General features: G+C 40.3%; 1 protein-coding gene across 5 annotated transcripts in view; it reads right to left on the reverse strand.

Annotated features, from left to right (window-relative positions):
* Positions 1 to 18,983, reverse strand: part of RTL4 (retrotransposon Gag like 4) — a 494,612-nt gene that overhangs the window by 260,218 nt on the left and 215,411 nt on the right. The window lies entirely within an intron of this gene.

Raw genomic sequence — 18,983 nt, forward strand, 5'->3', positions numbered from 1 at the left:
CACTTCCGGGACTTTCATGTTGCCTCCGGACTACTTAGGACCCTTTTCCAATACTCATCTCCCATGCAAGGACCTACTTAGAATTGGTCCTGCCTCCCTTTTCCCATGTAAAATGTTCCTATCTTGCATCTTCTTCCCACAAAATAGTGCTGTCACCCAGCTGCTTTACTGAAAATGTAATGACTAAGAAAGGTATTTTAGACTAGAAGTCAGAATGACCCTATACCACTTAATGGCCATGTAGTTTGGGGGAAAAATCACTTAACTTCTCTAAACTCTAGTTTCTTTCTCTGAGAAAAATGCTTAAAAAAATGAAACTTGTTCTGCCAATTTCATAGGTCAGCTATGTGCCCAAGGTTACCTGGGTAGTATGTGATAGCAGAGGTGTATGGACATAGGTTCACAGACTCTCAGTCCAGTGCTCCTTCTACCACAGACTACTGAATGGTACAAATAGGAATGTGCGAGGAGGAGGGGCAAGATGGCGGAAGAGTAGGGTCCCCAAATCACCTGTCTCCACCAAATTACCTAGAAAACCTTCAAATTATCCTGAAAATCTATGATTCGGCCTGAGAATTAAAGAGAGACCACCTGGAATGCTACAGTGAGAAGAGTTCGCGCTTCTATCAAGGTAGGAAGACGGGAACAAAGAAATAAAGACACAAAGGCCTCCAAGGGGGAGGGGCCCCGCGAGGAGCCGGGCTGAGGCCGGGGCGAGTGTCCCCAGGACAGGAGAGCCCCGTCCCGGAGGAGCAAGAGCTGAACCAACCTTCCCGGGGGAAAGGGGCTCACAGGGAGTTGGAGCAGGACCCAGAAGGGAGGGGATGCCCTCGGGCTCCCCGGGACAGTAGCAGCAACTGCGCGCCCAGGAGAGTGGCCGAGCTCCCTAAGGGCTGCAGCGAGCACGGCGGACCCGGAGCAGCTCGGAGAGGCTCGGGGGCGGCTCCGCAGAGGGGGTTGCGCGGCCCCGGGAGCAGCTCGGAGGGGCTCGGGCAGAGGAAGAGGCTCACTGCGGAGGGGGCTGCGCGGTTCCAGGAGCAGCTCCGGGGGGCTTGGGCAGCGGCTCCGCGGAGGGGGTTGCGCGGCCCGGGAGCGCGAATCCACCAGCGCAGGCTCCGGAGCACAGGGCGCCGGGACACAGCCCAGGATCCCGCCTCCCCCGGGACAGGCAGAGGCCGGGAGGGCCCAGGACAGCAAGGACGCTCCTGCCCCGAGCTGAGCAGATCAGCGGCCCCGCCCCGGGGCCTCCAGGCCCTGCAGACGGAGAGCTCCGGAGTTACTGCCGGAGCTGAATCCAGGTTTCCAGAGCTGGCCCCGCCACTAGGGCTGTTGCTCCTGGGGCCTCACGGGGTAAACAACCCCCACTGAGCCCTGCACCAGGCAGGGGCACAGCAGCTCCCCCAAGTGCTAACACCTGAAAATCAGCACAGCAGGCCCCTCCCCCAGAAGACCAGCTAGACGGACAAGTTCCAGGGGAAGTCAAGGGACTTAAAGTACAATCAGAAGATACTCCCCCGTGGTTCTTTTTTTTTTTTTTTTTTTTTTTTTTTGCTTTTTGATTTGTTTCCTTCCCCCACCCCCTTTTTCTCCTTTCTTTCTTTTTCTTTCTCTTTTTCTTTTTTTTTTCGTTTTTTTCTTCCTTTTTTTTCTCTTTCTCTTTTCTTTCCTTCTTTCTCTCCTCTTTTTCTCCTTTTCCCAGTACAACTTGCTTTTGGCCACTCTGCACTGAGCAAAATGACTAGAAGGAAAACCTCACCTCAATAGAAAGAATCAGAAACAGTCGTATCTCCCACAGAGTTACAAAATTTGGATTGCAATTCAATGTCAGAAAGCCAATTCAGAAGCACTATTATACAGCTACTGGTGGCTCTAGAAAAAAGCATAAAGGACTCAAGAGACTTCATGACTGCAGAATTTAGAGCTAATCCGGCAGAAATTAAAAATCAATTGAATGAGATGCAATCCAAACTAGAAGTCCTAATGACGAGGGTTAACGAGGTGGAAGAACGAGTGAGTGACATAGAAGACAAGTTGATAGCAAAGAGGGAAACTGAGGAAAAAAGAGACAAACAATTAAAAGACCATGAAGATAGAATAAGGGAAATAAACGACAGCCTGAGGAAGAAAAACCTACGTTTAATTGGGGTTCCCGAGGGCGCCGAAAGGGACAGAGGGCCAGAATATGTATTTGAACAAATTCTAGCTGAAAACTTTCCTAATCTGGGAAGGGAAACAGGCATTCAGATCCAGGAAATAGAGAGATCCCCCCCTAAAATCAATAAAAACCGTTCAACACCTCGACATTTAATAGTGAAGCTTGCAAATTCCAAAGATAAAGAGAAGATCCTTAAAGCAGCAAGAGACAAGAAATCCCTGACTTTTATGGGGAGGAGTATTAGGGTAACAGCAGACCTCTCCACAGAGACCTGGCAGGCCAGAAAGGGCTGGCAGGATATATTCAGGGTCCTAAATGAGAAGAACATGCAACCAAGAAGACTTTATCCAGCAAGGCTCTCATTCAAAATGGAAGGAGAGATAAAGAGCTTCCAAGACAGGCAGGAACTGAAAGAATATGTGACCTCCGAACCAGCTCTGCAAGAAATTTTAAGGGGGACTCTTAAAATTCCCCTTTAAGAAGAAGTTCAGTGGAACATTCCACAAAAACAAGGACTGAATAGTTATCATGATGACATTAAATTCATATCTCTCAATAGTAACTCTGAATGTGAACGGGCTTAATGACCCCATCAAAAGGCGCAGGGTTTCAGACTGGATAAAAAAGCAGGCCCCATCTATTTGCTGTCTACAAGAGACTCATTTTAGACAGAAGGACACCTACAGCCTGAAAATAAAAGGTTGGAGAACCATTTACCATTCAAATGGTCCTCAAAAGAAAGCAGGAGTAGCCATCCTTATATCAGATAAACTAAAATTTACCCCAAAGACTGTAGTGAGAGATGAAGAGGGACACTATATCATACTTAAAGGATCTATTCAACAAGAGGACTTAAAAATCCTCAATATATATGCCCCGAATGTGGGAGCTGCCAAATATATCAATCAATTATTAACCAAAGTGAAGAAATACTTAGATAATAATACACTTATACTTGGTGACTTCAATCAGCTCTTTCTATACTCGATAGGTCTTCTGAGCACAACATCTCCAAAGAAACGAGAGCTTTAAATGATACACTGGACCAGATGGATTTCACAGATATCTACAGAACTTTACATCCAAACTCAACTGAATACACATTCTTCTCAAGTGCACATGGAACTTTCTCCAAAATAGACCACATACTGGGCCACAAATCGGGTCTGAACCGATACCAAAAGATTGGGATCGTCCCCTGCATATTCTCAGACCATAATGCCTTGAAATTAGAACTAAATCACAACAAGAAGTTTGGAAGGACCTCAAACACGTGGAGGTTAAGGACCATCCTGCTAAAAGATGAAAGGGTCAACCAGGAAATTAAGGAAGAATTAAAAAGATTCATGGAAACTAATGAGAATGAAGATACAACCATCCAAAATCTTTGGGATGCAGCAAAAGCAGTCCTAAGGGGGAAATACATCACAATACAAGCATCCATTCAAAAACTGGAAAGAACTCAAATACAAAAGCTAACCTTACACATAAAGGAGCTAGAGAAAAAACAGCAAATAGATCCTACACCCAAGAGAAGAAGGGAGTTAATAAAGATTTGAGCAGAACTCAACGAAATCGAGACCAGAAGAACTATGGAACAGATTAACAGAACCAGGAGTTGGTTCTTTGAAAGAATTAATAACATAGATAAACCATTAGCCAGCCTTATTAAAAAGAAGAGAGAGAAGACTTAAATTAATAAAATCATGAATGAGAAAGGAGAGATCACTACCAACACCAAGGAAATACAAACAATTTTAAAAACATATTATGAACAGCTATACGCCAATAAATTAGGCAATCTAGAAGAAATGGACGCATTCCTAAAAAGCCACAAACTACCAAAACTGGAACAGGAAGAAATAGAAAACCTGAACAGGCCAATAACCAGGGAGGAAATTGAAGCAGTCATCAAAAACCTCCCAAGACACAAGAGTCCAGGGCCAGATGGCTTCCCTGGGAATTTTATCAAACGTTTAAAGAAGAAACCATACCTGTTCTCCTAAAGCTGTTTGGAAAGATAGAAAGAGATGGAGTACTTCCAAATTCGTTCTATGAGGCCAGCATCACCTTAATTCCAAAACCAGACAAAGACCCCACCAAAAAGGAGAATTACAGACCAATATCCCTGATGAACATGGATGCAAAAATTCTCAACAAGATACTAGCCAATAGGATCCAACAATACATTAAGAAAATTATTCACCATGACCAAGTAGGATTTATCCCTGGGATACAAGGCTGGTTCAACACCCGTAAAACAATCAATGTGATTCATCATATCAGCTAGAGAAAAACCAAGAACCATATGATCCTCTCATTAGATGCAGAGAAAGCATTTGACAAAATACAGCATCCATTCCTGATCAAAACTCTTCAGAGTGTAGGGATATAGGGAACTTTCCTCGACATCTTAAAAGCCATCTACGAAAAGCCCACAGCAAATATCATTCTCAATGGGGAAGCACTGCGAGCCTTTCCCCTAAGATCAGGAACAAGACAGGGATGTCCACTCTCACCACTGCTGTTCAACATAGTACTGGAAGTCCTAGCCTCAGCAATCAGACAACAAAAAGACATTAAAGGCATTCAAATTGGCAAAGAAGAAGTCAAACTCCCCTCTTCGCCGATGACATGATACTCTACATAGAAAACCCAAAAGTCTCCACCCCAAGATTGCTAGAATTCATACAGCAATTCGGTAGCGTGGCAGGATACAAAATCAATGCCCAGAAATCAGTGGCATTTCTATACACTAACAATGAGACTGAAGAAAGAGAAATTAAGGAGTCAATCCCATTTACAATGGCACCCAAAAGCATAAGATACCTAGGAATAAACCTAACCAAAGATGTAAAGGATCTATACCCTCAAAACTATAGAACATTTCTGAAAGAAATTGAGGAAGACACAAAGAGATGGAAAAATATTCCATGCTCATGGATTGGCAGAATTAATATTGTGAAAATGTCAATGTTACCCAGAGCAATATACACGTTTAATGCAATCCCTATCAAAATACCATGGACTTCCTTCAGAGAGTTAGAACAAATTATTTTAAGATTTGTGTGGAATCAGAAAAGACCCCGAAAAGCCAGGGGAATTTTAAAAAAGAAAACCATATCTGGGGGCATCACAATGCCAGATTTCAGGTTGTACTGCAAAGCTGTGGTCATCAAGACAGTGTGGTACTGGCACAAAAACAGACGCATAGATCAGTGGAACAGAATAGAGAATCCAGAAGTGGACCCTCAACTTTATGGTCAACTAATATTCGATAAAGGAGGAAAGACTATCCCTTGGAAGAAAGACAGTCTCTTCAATAAGTGGTGCTGGGAAAATGGGACATCCACATGCAGAAGAATGAAACTAGACCACTCTCTTTCACCATACACAAAGATAAACTCAAAATGGATGAAAGATCTAAATGTGAGACAAGATTCCATCACAATCCTAGAGGAGAACACAGGCAACACCCTTTTTGAACTCGGCCATAGTAACTTCTTGCAAGATACATCCACGAAGGCAAAAGAAACAAAAGCAAAAATGAACTATTGGGACTTCATCAAGATAAGAAGCTTTTGCACAGCAAAGGATACAGTCAACAAAACTCAAAGACAACCTACAGAATGGGAGAAGATATTTGCAAATGACATATCAGATAAAGGGCTAGTTTCCAAGATCTATAAAGAACTTCTTAAACTCAACACCAAAGAAACAAACAATCCAATCATGAAATGGGCAAAAGACATGAACAGAAATCTCACAGAGGAAGACCTAGACATGGCCAACATGCATATGAGAAAATGCTCTGCATCACTTGCCATCAGGGAAATACAAATCAAAACCACAATGAGATACCACCTCACACCAGTGAGAATGGGGAAAATTAACAAGGCAGGAAACCACAAATGTTGGAGAGGATGTGGAGAAAAGGGAACCCTCTTACACTGTTGGTGGGAATGTGAACTGGTGCAGCCACTCTGGAAAACTGTGTGGAGGTTCCTCAAAGAGTTAAAAATAGACCTGCCCTACGACCCAGCAATTGCACTACTGGGGATTTACCCCAAAGATACAGATGCAATGAAACGCCGGGACCCCTGCACCCCGATGTTTATGGCAGCAATGGCCACGATAGCCAAACTGTGGAAGGAGCCTCGGTGTCCAACGAAAGTTGAATGGATGAAGAAGATGTGGTTTATGTATACAATGGAATATTACTCAGCTATTAGAAATGACAAATACCCACCATTTGCTTCAACGTGGATGGAACTGGAGGGTATTATGCTGAGTGAAGTAAGTCAGTCGGAGAAGGACAAACATTATATGTTCTCATTCATTTGGGGAATATAAATAATAGTGAAAGGGAATATAAGGGAAGGGAGAAGAAATGTGTGGGAAATATCAGAAAGGGAGACAGAACATAAAGACTGCTAACTCTGGGAAACGAACTAGGGGTGGTGGAAGGGGAGAAGGGCGGGGGGTGGGAGTGAATGGGTGACGGGCACTGGGGGTTATTCTGTATGTTAGTAAATTGAACAACAATAAAAAATAAATTGAAAAAAACAAATAGGATTGTGCAATACTCATAAAAAGTATTAATGCCATTGTCCTTATTTTATTTTCGGGTTATCAGTTTGTAACATGACTTCTTAAGGCAATCCTTCCTCTTCAGTCAGGACTATCTGTCATTGTCATTACCTCTCCACATATCATGCCTTGGCTCATTTTTCTTTTTTTTTAACAATTTATGTATTTTAGAGAGAGAGCAAGAGAACACATGAGCATGGAGCCCAACAGAGGGCTCATTTCATGATCCTGAGATCACGACTCGAGCCAAAGTCAAGAGTCAGATGCTGAACCAACTGAGTCACCCAGGTGCCTCATGCATTTTTCTATGTGAAAAAGTTAAATCTTCAGTTTCCACCTATTTCACAAAGAATTCACCCATGATTTCATTCTGTATTGACAGCCTCCTTTTTTGAAGACCTACAAACCTCATCTCTACCAAGAAATATGGCAGTTGTTTATAACTACTCTCAAATTGTTCTCTAGTTACTCATTACAATTAATAGCCTGCATTTTTTAAGTCTCCACAGTATTCTAAGACAATAACTTTAATAATCTAGTACTTTCAATACTCCACAATATTTCCTGACCTAACTTCCAGCTCTATAGCCTACTGCTCTCTGACATATACACTTACGCCATGTACAGTCTTAACTAGTTAATGCTGTCTGCATGTTCCATGTTTACCTGCATGGCAAACACAGTATAGCATTGTGATTAAGAGTACAGCCCCTAATATCAGGAGTAGACTACTTGAGTTCAAAAGTGAGCTCCCACTTACTAGCTGTATACCTTAATCTCTCTGTGCCTCAGCATTCTCACTTTTAAATGGGGATAATAACAGTACCTATCTCACCTACCTCACAGGCTTGTGGTAAAGGTTAAAGGAGTATACATATTAGGTATATATATTATAATCTTGGAATGAACATTGGAAGTATGCATGTGTATACATATATATACATACAGCATTTAGAATTGTACAATCACATAATAAGTGTTCAGTAAATATTAACTATTATTTCTTGCCTGCTAACTATCCACTAGGCTTGTTACATACATTATGCCATTTCATATGCACAACAACCCTGTGACATAGGTTCTGTTATTACCTGCCATTTTACAGATGAGTAAAATAAAATTTAGAAGTGTTAAAACGTTAGTCCTAATCATACAAAACAAAGTAATAAATCCAATTTTCAAACCCAGATTGATCTGGCTTCTAGTCAATGTTCTTTCCATTACACACTGTTTATTCAAATTGTTTTTTTTTTCACTATATATGCTTTGTCTTCCCCATAGGACTATAAACTTCCAAGGGCAAAATCGATATTTTGTAATACTTTTAGATCCCATGCTATCTCTGCTGTAATCCTCAGTTTCTATTTACCACAAAGTTGGCTTCCAGTATACATTCACTGACTTGAAAAGCACTTTTTACATCAAGCCTGGAAACTATAATCCTCCAGGCACATGGGCATTACTTCTCTTATTGCTGAACTCATGAAAAGGGTTTCCTGTCTAAGACTTATCAGGCTCCCTGATCATTCACTACCAATCCAGCTAGTTTCTTATACCTTTTTCCCTTTGTACTTGTCAGACTAGATAACCCCTATTTCACGAGATGAAATGAGGAGATGCTTGTGACTCAAAGGGTCTTGTGCATGTTCAGATTTAAGTTCTATTCATTCATTCAATTATGTATGCCAATTATGTGCATCATTATGTGCCAAGTAACTTTCTAGGTGCTAGGGAAAGACAAGACTGTCCAGATTGAAACTCCAGACTCTATATTAGTGTTCACTGATGTGAGGATCACCTCCCTACAGAAGGATAATACTTCCCTCTCTCTTAAGGTCAGGGTGTGGGCATTTGACTTATTTGGGTCAGTGTAATGAAACACATGTCATTTCTGGGCAGAAGCTTTACGACTTACTGTATGCTTGGCTACCTGTTATTTTTCCCTCTATAGCAATGAGCAGCAATGTTATAGATGATGACTATTCCATTATCCTGGGTCTTAGAATAAGGATGGCATAGAGGAGAGCCCCAGGCAATTCACAAGAAGTATGAAAAATAAACTTCTGCCAATTCAAGCCATTGTAATTTTTCAGGTTATTTCTTATAGCAGCATAATCTAGCACATCCTGATTGATAGAATTAGAGGAGGAATATAAAGAAAACAGCATCCCACTCCCCTTTGCATCTGCTGCTATGGATTTACTAATAGCTGCCTAATTGACTAATGGGGTTTGGAAGGCTGAATATGAGCACACTTGAGGAGAAACAATGTTAAATATCAATCATAGCTACACTAGTACCCTCAACAAAGTAGGTAGCTCCTTCCTTATAGAATGTCAGTAAACACAGACACCAGTATGAGAAAACTGTATACATATATTTGCATAGATCCAGGGGAGCTAAGCTTGTGTGCTTCCTTCACTAACAACTTGGTAATCAATTTTTTATGTCGTACTATTTCTTTTGGTTGTTTTCCATAAAAGAAAACTTCTAACATTCTCCCTGGGAATCTATTCACTGTACATTTTCCAAGTAAATATCTGTGCTCTACCTAAGTCATCATAACTCCATACTGGGGTGGGGCAACCATGAGAATGAATCTACAATGAGCATAACTGAACAAGGGCCCTAGCTGCTGCCCTCCAAAATCTATCAGAGTATTTGTCCCAAGTCACACTTCCTACAGGTTACTCTCAACTAGGTATGGCAGAAAAATTAAGGTAGGACCATCCCTGGGAGACATGGGAATCCTCTGATAGCTGATGCTCCAAAGCCTCACCAACCCTTCTTTATACTACTCAGAAGTCCAGGACATTTCCCTGGACTTTCCTTCCTTGTCCACTTTACTCAGGGCCAGACTTAACATGTGGTCTAACAGCTCTCCCAGCCTTTAGTAACCCTCTCCTCATTTTCTCTCATAAGCGTTTCTCCTAATAAAATCCTTGGACATCAAGTCTCATCCTGGTATCTGTTTCTCAGAGAACCTTGACAAATATATGGGCCAATTTGTTGCCAGTCCTTAAGATGTCATACCTGGGATCTAGACCTGGAAGAAAGAAATCATGCCCACTTATACCATGCATATCTTTCAAAGGAATGTCTTCACTGGTATGCAAGCCCGTTGAGAGTAGGGAATGTGAATCAATGTTGAGTCCACAAAGCCTAGCCCAGTGCTTAGTACAGAGTGGGTACTTAATATATTTTTGTCAAATCAACAAGTCAGTGTATGCTCCCTAGTTTAGTGGCTTGTAAATTATACTTCTCAGAATCCTTCACTCCTAGAAGGGAGTTTAGAGACCATTTAGTCCATGTAGGAACAAACCTATTTTGTACTAACACCTGGAAATCTCGTTTGCTGACTATAAGAAATCTGATGCTACTACTCTTTGACTCATTCTAGGATTCAAGAATATTTTGGTCAGGTCTCCTGGGTGGCTCAGTGGTTGAGTGTCTGCCTTCCACTCAGGGTGTGATCCTGGTTCTGGGATCAAGTCCCACATCAGGCTCCCCGCAAGGGGCCTGCTTCTTCCTCTGCCTGTGTCTCTGCCTCTCTCTGTGTGTATCTCATGAATAGATAAATGAAAAAATTTGGAAAAAAAAGTATTTTTGTCAAGATATATTTTCTTATATCTAATCTCATTCTTTGATGGTACTTTAAATTGCTTATAGAAGATTGTCAGCATTCTCTTTATAATAACCTTTTTATGTTTATATTTACTCACTCATATATTCTTTTATCAAACAGAGTGTATTCTACGGGCCCAGTTCTGTGATAGGCACTAGAGATACAAGATAAGATAGTCCTGCATTCCACCCAAGCTTTTAGCTTAGTGAGATAAACAAACATTAAATAAATAATCCAATGACTAGATATGTACCTACAATTTCTGGTAAGCGTTGTGAAGGAAAATGACAAGGTATATTATAGGAGCATGAAATGGGATTAACATAATTGAGGTTGAAGAAGGAGTTAGACAAGGTCATTCCATGTTGTGATATTTAATCTTAGACGCTATTTTTCAATTAGTTTCCTGGAGAAATAGTCTGTGGTTTAATTGATCCTGCTACACATTTTATTTCATTTTACATGCTTCTCTTTCTGCCAGGAATACTCTTCTTTCTAGTCTTTACCTGAGTAGAATCAACAGAATCTAGCAATAGATTATATGTAGGGGTAAAGTAAAAGAAAAGACTCAAGAATGTACCCTAGGTTACTGGCTTGCAGACTAGAAGGATGAAGGTGGATAGGCAAGTCCATTGGTCTACTTACAAAATACCTACTGTATTTAACCACTTCTTACTATATCCAGTGCTATGGCTTTAGTCCAAGTCATCATCATCTCTCCCTTGGACTTTCACAATAGCATCCTGACTGGTCTGCCTGCTTCCATTCTGGCCCCTTCCAGTCTATTCTCACAGTGGGCCAGGAATCCTTCCAAAATCTAATGTCATTCCTAACCTCAAAACCCTACAATGACTTTTTATCATTCTTGGAATGAAAATCAAATTATTTTTATCATAGCCTACAAGTCCCTGTATGATCTGGCTCCTGGCCACCTCTCTGACCTCATTTCTTATAACTTTTCTTTTGACTTCTTAATCCAGCCATTATGCTTTAAAAAAAAAGATTTGTTTACTTATTTATTCATGATTGATACAGAGAGAGAGAGGCAGAGACATAGGCAGAGGGAGAAGCAGTCTTCCCACAGGGAGCCTAATGCAGGACTTGATCTTGGATCTGAGAATCATGCCCTGAGCCGAAGGCAGACACTCAACCGCTGAGCTACCCAGACATCCCCATTATGCTTTTTCTCAAACATACCAAGTATATCCCCATTCAGGGCATTTGCACTTGCTGCTTCATGTGAAATATTCTCCCAGATATCTGCATGGCTTATTCCTTTTTGTTCAGGTTTTCCTTAATTAATATCTTCTTCAAGAGACCTTCCTTGATCATCCTATCAAGTACAGTATACTCCCCATCACTCTATAGCTCTTTAGTCCACTTTGCTTCAATTTATTTATTTATTTATTTATTTATTTATTTATTTATTTAAAGATTTTCTTTATTTATTCATGAGACACACACACACACACACACACACACACACACAGAGGCAGAGACACAGGCAGAGGGAGAAACAGGCTCCATGCAGGGAGCCTGAAGTGGGACTTGATCCTGGGTCTCCAGGGTCAGGCCCTGGGCTGAAGGCAGCACTAAACCACTGAGCCACCTGGGCTGCCCCGCTTCAATATATATATTTTTTAATAATAAATTTAATTTTTTTGGTGTTCAATTTGCCAACATACAGAATAACACCAGTGCTCATCCCTTCAAGTGCCCGCCTCAGTGCCCGTCACCCATTCACCCCCACCCCCCGCCCTCCTCCTCTTCCACCACCCCTAGTTTCTTTCCCAGAGTTAGGAGTCTTTATGTTCTGTCTCCCTTTCTGACATTTCCCACCCATTACCTCTCCCTTCCCTTCTATTCCCTTTCACTATTATTTATATTCCCCAAATGAATGAGAACATACAATGTTTGTCCTTCTCCAATTGACTTATTTCACTCAGCATAATACCCTCCAGTTCCAACCACGTCGAAGCAAATGGTGGGTATTTGTATTTCTAATGGCTGAGTAATATTCCATTGTATACATAAACCACATCTTCTTTATCCATTCATCTTTCGATGGACACCGAGGCTCCTTCCACAGTTTGGCTATTGTGGACATTGCTGCTATAAACATCGGGGTGCACATTATATACATCAAAAAGCCATTAGACTTATTTGTTTTTTTTTAACTCATTCCCTACCAATAAAATGTAAGCCTCAGAAGTCAGAAACCTGTTTATTGTATTTCTGATACCAAATATTGTGTTTGATACCTAATATGTAGGAACAGTGGTGGGAGAAGACAATGAGTTTTGTTTGGGATGTGTTGATTTGGAAATGATTTGGGGACATCCAAGCTGGGATATCTAGTAGGCAGTTGCATAGTAGAGTCTGGAGCTCAGATCAAGTTGGAGATTGAAATTTGAAAGCCATCAGCATAGAGATGATATTTTAAGTCATGAGATTGGGTGAGGATGAGGTAAACTAGAAAGGACTGTATAGTGAAAAAAGGAGAGGACCCAGGACTGGGTCATGACAATCAACAATATTAAAAGCAGTAAAATGGATACCATTCTTCCTTAATCTTTTTCCTTCAGCCTCTCCCAATTCTTCCTTGGCTCTTAAATGTCTATTTCCAGAAGGTTTGTCCTAATTTGGCAGAACACTGGGTTAAAAAGAGGCAACTACTCCTACATACACAAAATAAAACCCACCCTCAGAGAGTAACATTTTTCTGGATCTTCTAAAGGATGAGCCATATTTAGGAAGGATCTATCCATTGAAAATATGCTTGAACAATGTTTATTATGGTTTGTGATTTAGAATTACTTAAATCTATGAAGATACTGTTATTAGGAATTCCATTAATATTAAAACTGGGCATATGTCCTTGTAACTACTAGGTCATCCTTGGCCTTCATTTAATCTACTTTCTGTGCTTGTCCCTCCTTCTTTTTTTTAATTTTTTTATTTATTTATGATAGTCACACACACAGAGAGAGAGAGAGGCAGAGACACAGGCAGAGGGAGAAGCAGGCTCCATGCACCGGGAGCCCGACATGGGATTCGATCCCGGGTCTCCAGGATCGCGCCCTGGGCTAAAGGCAGGCGCTAAACCGCTGCGTCACCCAGGGATCCCTGTCTCTCCTTCTTTTTAACTGCAGCACATTTGAAACCGTTTAGGAGAAGCTGAACCAATTCTCATTCTTCAGTGTCTGGAACCCAAAAGGAGACAGGTCCATAGATATAAGCTCCCAAAAATGGGATTTTCAACTTTGATAAGCAAATACATTGTGATCATTGGGCATGCACACTGACTGAGCCTTTGTTTTTAGAGAAATGAAAGCATCGATATTTGTCATTGGGCTTAGGTTGTAGAAGAAATGAAAAACCAGGGGACTTCAACTTTGTTGGATGCTTTAAGAAAATGTCCTTTAAATTATTCAGGGTCCATTTTTATCCATCTAAGAGTGCACAAAGTGTCAGATTAATTTTCAGCAGTTAAGAATGAAGGCTCTGGAGTGATTCTGTGATCAGAGTGGGCAACTGAAATATGCTAAATTAATGACGCCTGGGACATTTCTCTTTTGTGTCAGAGGCACAATAAGCTTTCAGGAATTAAACAGTGTGAGCAGAGGAGTCATACAAGGCTGGATACCAGGTGCTTGTAAATCATACTCTAAAGGATAAGAGGAAGGGTGGCACCTTGCCATTAAATAATTATTACAGCCTGACCCAGGCAAAAATTCCTTTAGGCCACACACAACCACCTAAGTAAGGTACTTTGGTCTCTCAAAATTTAGAGAACGTTGCCTGCTTATCCCTAAATTTGGCATGGGCAGAAGACAGAAGGTTTGTGGAAGGCTACAACCACTTGAGATTCTAGAGTGAGAAGGTTCAAGGAGAATGCAAAAATAATTTTCCCTTACCTTTGGATTCTGCTTTTTCATAATATATGCTGTATGTTACAGTTGGTGAAAATGAGGCTGAGAGAGTGCTAAGTGACTTACCCATAATCATATAATCACAATCATTAAGAGAAAAATATGGGATTTGAATCCAAGCAATATTTTTTCATATACTAAGTCAGATATTTGCTCTTTTTTATTATATATATATACATATTTTTTATTGAAGTTCAATTTGCCAACATATAGTATAACACCTAGTACTCATCCTGTCAAGTGCCCTCCTCAGTGCCTGTCACCCAGTCAGTCATTTGCTCTTTTAAATTTGATTAAAATTTTTGAAGATGAACTTTTATTGCCTAAAATCCATATGTATTTGTATTTAAATATTATAATAAAAGTGGAGCTGATCTGGTTGAAAGAGAAGGAAGCCTGGAGTGCTATGAACTAAACCTTAATTCTGTCTCCCACTTCCTGACACAGCTACTCTTTGGATCCTGAAGCATTGCTATGAAATTCTAGGATTTTCAAAAATATAAAAAGCATTTAAAAAAAAAAAAAAAAGGGATCCCTGGGTGGCTCAGTGGTCTAGCGCCTGCCTTTGGCCCAGGGCGTGATCCTGGAGTCCCGGGATCGAGTCCCACATCAGGCTCCCTGCATGGAACCTGCTTCTCCTTCTGCCTATGCCTCTGCTTCTCTCTCTTTCTCTGTGTCTCTCATGAATAAATAAATAAAATATTTAAAAAAATATATATATAAAAAGCGTAATTTTTAAAAATATGGAATTGTTTCCTTTGAGGATCTACTCATACTTTTCAGGTATGTACTAGATTGGCAGAGAATTAAGAGTAGAGATGAAGGTCAGGTTCTGGAAAATATATGGTCAGAGGAGCAGGTTATGAAATACCTTAAGTGCAGGGGTGATGGAAGAGAAGTCAGAGTGAGGTTGACATGACAAGATGAGAAATTGGAAGATAAAAATTTGCTACTTTTTTCTCTGCCTACCACACACATCTCCCATCTCTCTGAACTCCCAATGTAATCATATTTATTTTAGAACAGCATTTACATTACAACACTATAATAACCTTTGGCTATTTCCATTTTGCTGCACAACTTCTTTTTTTTCCTGGAATTAATAATTGTCTAGGGTTTCTAAGTTAGAAATATTTTTTCTTCTGATTTTTAAAAGCGTGGCTCCATTATCTTCTGTCTTCCTGTTTTGCTGTTAAAAAGTCCAAAGTCATTCTTGATGTTTTGTTTGTGACTTTCCTCTACCCCATCCCAAAAATCTTGTGGAATCTTCTTTTCTCCCCAGTAGTCTGAAATTTCATAATAATGTGCTATGTCGTGAGCTCATGTTTATTCATTGTGCTGGGCACTAATTGGGCCCTTTGAATATGGAAATTCATTTTCTTCACTATGGGAAATTTTCTTATATTATTTTGCAGATCATTTCTTGTTTTCCATTTTCTCTGTTGTCACATCTGTCTTTCTGCATTTCCTATTATTTAGATATTGGGCGTCCTTGATTGGTCCTTAAATTTTCTTACCTTCTCTTATCTATTTTCTACCTCTTGCCTTTTTACTCTACTTTTTGTGAGATTTTCATACTTTATCATCCACCCTTTCCACTTATTTTTGTTTTTTTTTACTATTATGTTTTAAATTTCCAAGAGGTGTGTGTGTGTGTGATTCCTCTGAATGTTCTTTCTTTTCTTTTTACATAATCCTCTTCTCATTTCATAAATTTAATACAAATATTAGCTCTCTGATGATATTTATGGTAGTGCTTTCTGTGAGCAAGGGATTTTATTCCCACAGTATGGTCTCTGTTTCCTCTCTGTTGCCTTTAACTACGTCTTTGTTTTGATTTTTATCTTTCAAAGTTAGAGGCTTTAATAAAATCATTGAAATGCTTGGCTCTCTGCTCATATATTGACAGACAAAAGAGCTGATTGGAAATTCTGAGATCATGGTTGAGATTGTTGACGAAGAACTTCACTATAAGTAATATAGACATATGTCCTGGTATTACCAGGACACTCCCGGTTTATGCCTGCTGCCCCAGCATAATTATTAATGAAGCCTCCTTTTACTCTCAAAAATGTCCTACTTTATATGATAAAATAATTGGTCATTGTAAATACAGGGTGATCTGTCTGGGCCATTTGTTGGAAAATTGAATGTCAGTAGATTTTTAGGTTTTTCCTCTTTGGCTGGTCAAATATCTCAAGAAATACTCTTCCATCTTCTTACCTGGAGGTAAAAATCTGACTGCCAATATTTGAGGAACTGCCAAAATAAAACGTTTAAAAAAATTAAAACAAGATGTTCACACAAATTGAGGGTTGGGCAGATTCAAAGAATATTTTGTGGAACTGGACATGACTTATAATCACTTAAGGAGCAATTTTAAAATAAGATTGATTGATTAGATATACTGGTTAATGCCCAACAGGGCAATACAAACAATAGACTTTGAAGTTACATTTTCTACTATGCAAAAATTATTTACACCTCTACTGGGTAAAACCTGCAAGTTAACTATAACTTCCTAGAGTCTGGGTCTTTAATATAAAAACTAAAGTCAAATAAAGATTTATTTCCCTAGAAAAGTACCATCATTGGATGGGCTTCTTAAAAAATGCTCCATATCACATTAAAATGACCTGCTGCAGTCTTTTAACCTTACTTCCAACCTTTGGATAATTTTTCCAAAGAGGGAGGCAGGGCAAGATGGCAGAGGAATAGGGTCCTCAGCTCACCCGGCCCCACCAACTTACCTAGATAACTTTCACATCATCCTGAACACCTATGAATTTGACCTAAGATTTAAAGAGAGAACAGCCAGAACACTACAGAGAGAAGGGTTTTTGCTTCAAACAAGCAGAGGCAGGGAGGGCACAGGACAGCGAGGACTCTCCTGCCACCGGGCACCCCCAAGCTGTGCAGATCAATGCCCCCCGCCGCCCTGGGAGCATATAGGCCAGTGCAGACTGGGGGACTGTGTTAGTTACTAGTGGGGAGCTGACTCCAGGGCTGGAGACCTGGCTGCTGCCATTGTTGTTGCTCCTCCTTGTGACACCTTGTGCCTGGAAGGGGCGGGGCATCTCACCCAGGTGCACACACCTGAAAATCAGCACAGCAGCCCTTCCCCCAGAGGACCAGCTAGAAGGACAGGGAAAGAGCAAGCAAGTTCTTGACCAAGCAGCAATGGAAAGCTCCAGGGGAATTCAAGGGATTTATAGTATATAGAACCAGAGGGTACCCCTCCTATTTTTTCCCCTTTTTCCAGTACAACTCATTTTTTATATCAGATTATAAATTTCCAATATTTTTTTCTCTTTTCCCACCTTAACTACAATATTTTACCACCTCTTCATTTTTAAGTTTCTTCCATTTTGACTTTCACACTTCTACAATTACAGGTCTTAGATATATTTTCCACTTCTAGATTCCTTTCAACATACTCAACTTGTTTTTGGAAGATATACAAGTTTTTTGTTTTGTGTTTTTTGTTTTCTCTACCTCACTTTGTTCTAAAATGGTGGAGGTTAATACCTTCTAAAACATGACCAGCATGCACCCAGAATCAAGTGGTATACCATGCTGGTTCATTCTGTGAGATTATACTTTCTCGTCACTCCCATTCTGCCCCCCTCTTTTATCTCATTTATGTTTTGGTGGTCAATATTGAGACTCTGTACAAGTATTTCTGGTTTACATAAATTTGGGACTGAGCATCTTCTAACATACAGAACTTAATATACTTAGAATCAAGAGGATCACCCTCTAGGACCTCTCAGGTACACCACATTCACCCTCCACTACAACTTCATCACAACCACCATGTCCCAGTCCCATTTTTTTCTCTTCTGTTTTCCTCTTTACTTTTGCTTTTTTCTCCTTTTTTTCTCTTTTTTTCCCCCTCTTTTATTTTTCTTCTTCTTCTTTGGGTTTCTTGGCCTTTTATTTCTTACTACTTTGTTTTAAAATTTGTTTTTCACTTTAGTGGTTCTTTTCTTTTTTTCTTTTTTTTTTAAAAAAGATTTTCGTTATTTATTCATTTGAAATACACCGAGAGAGAGACAGAGACACAGGCAGAGAAAGAAGCAGGCTCCAGGCAGGGAGCCCGATGTTGGACTCGATCCTGGATCTCCAGGATCATGCCCTGGGCTGAAGGCAGCGCTAAACCCGCTGAGCCACCCAGGCTGCCCCTTTTCTTATATTTCATTCTGATCTTCTTTTCAATTTCTGGTCTCTGACATCGTCAAAATCATCTAGGGAGAAATTTATGTAGGTTGTGATTGATACTCTTGACTCAACCCACTCATACAGGCACTCTGCACTGAGCAAAATAACTAGAAGGAAGAACTCACCACATAAGAAAAAATCAGAAACGGTACTCTCTGCCACAGAATTACAGAATTTGGATTACAATTCGATGTCAGAAAGTCAATTCAGGAGCACAATTATAAAGCTACTAGTGGCTCTGGAAAAAAGCACAAAGGATTCAAGACACTTCATGACTGTACAATCTAGATCTAACCAGGCCGATATTAAAAATCAATTAAGAGATGCAATCCAAACTGGAGGTCCTAACAACGAGGGTTAATGAGAAGGAAGAGTGAACGACATAGAAGGCAAGTTGATGGCAAGGAAGGAAGCTGAGGTAAAAAGAGAAAAGAAATTAAAAGACCATGAGGAAAGGTTA

The sequence above is a fragment of the Canis lupus genome, chromosome X (genome assembly GCF_048164855.1).
Source record: "Canis lupus baileyi chromosome X, mCanLup2.hap1, whole genome shotgun sequence".
In the NCBI taxonomy this organism is placed as follows: domain Eukaryota; kingdom Metazoa; phylum Chordata; class Mammalia; order Carnivora; family Canidae; genus Canis; species Canis lupus.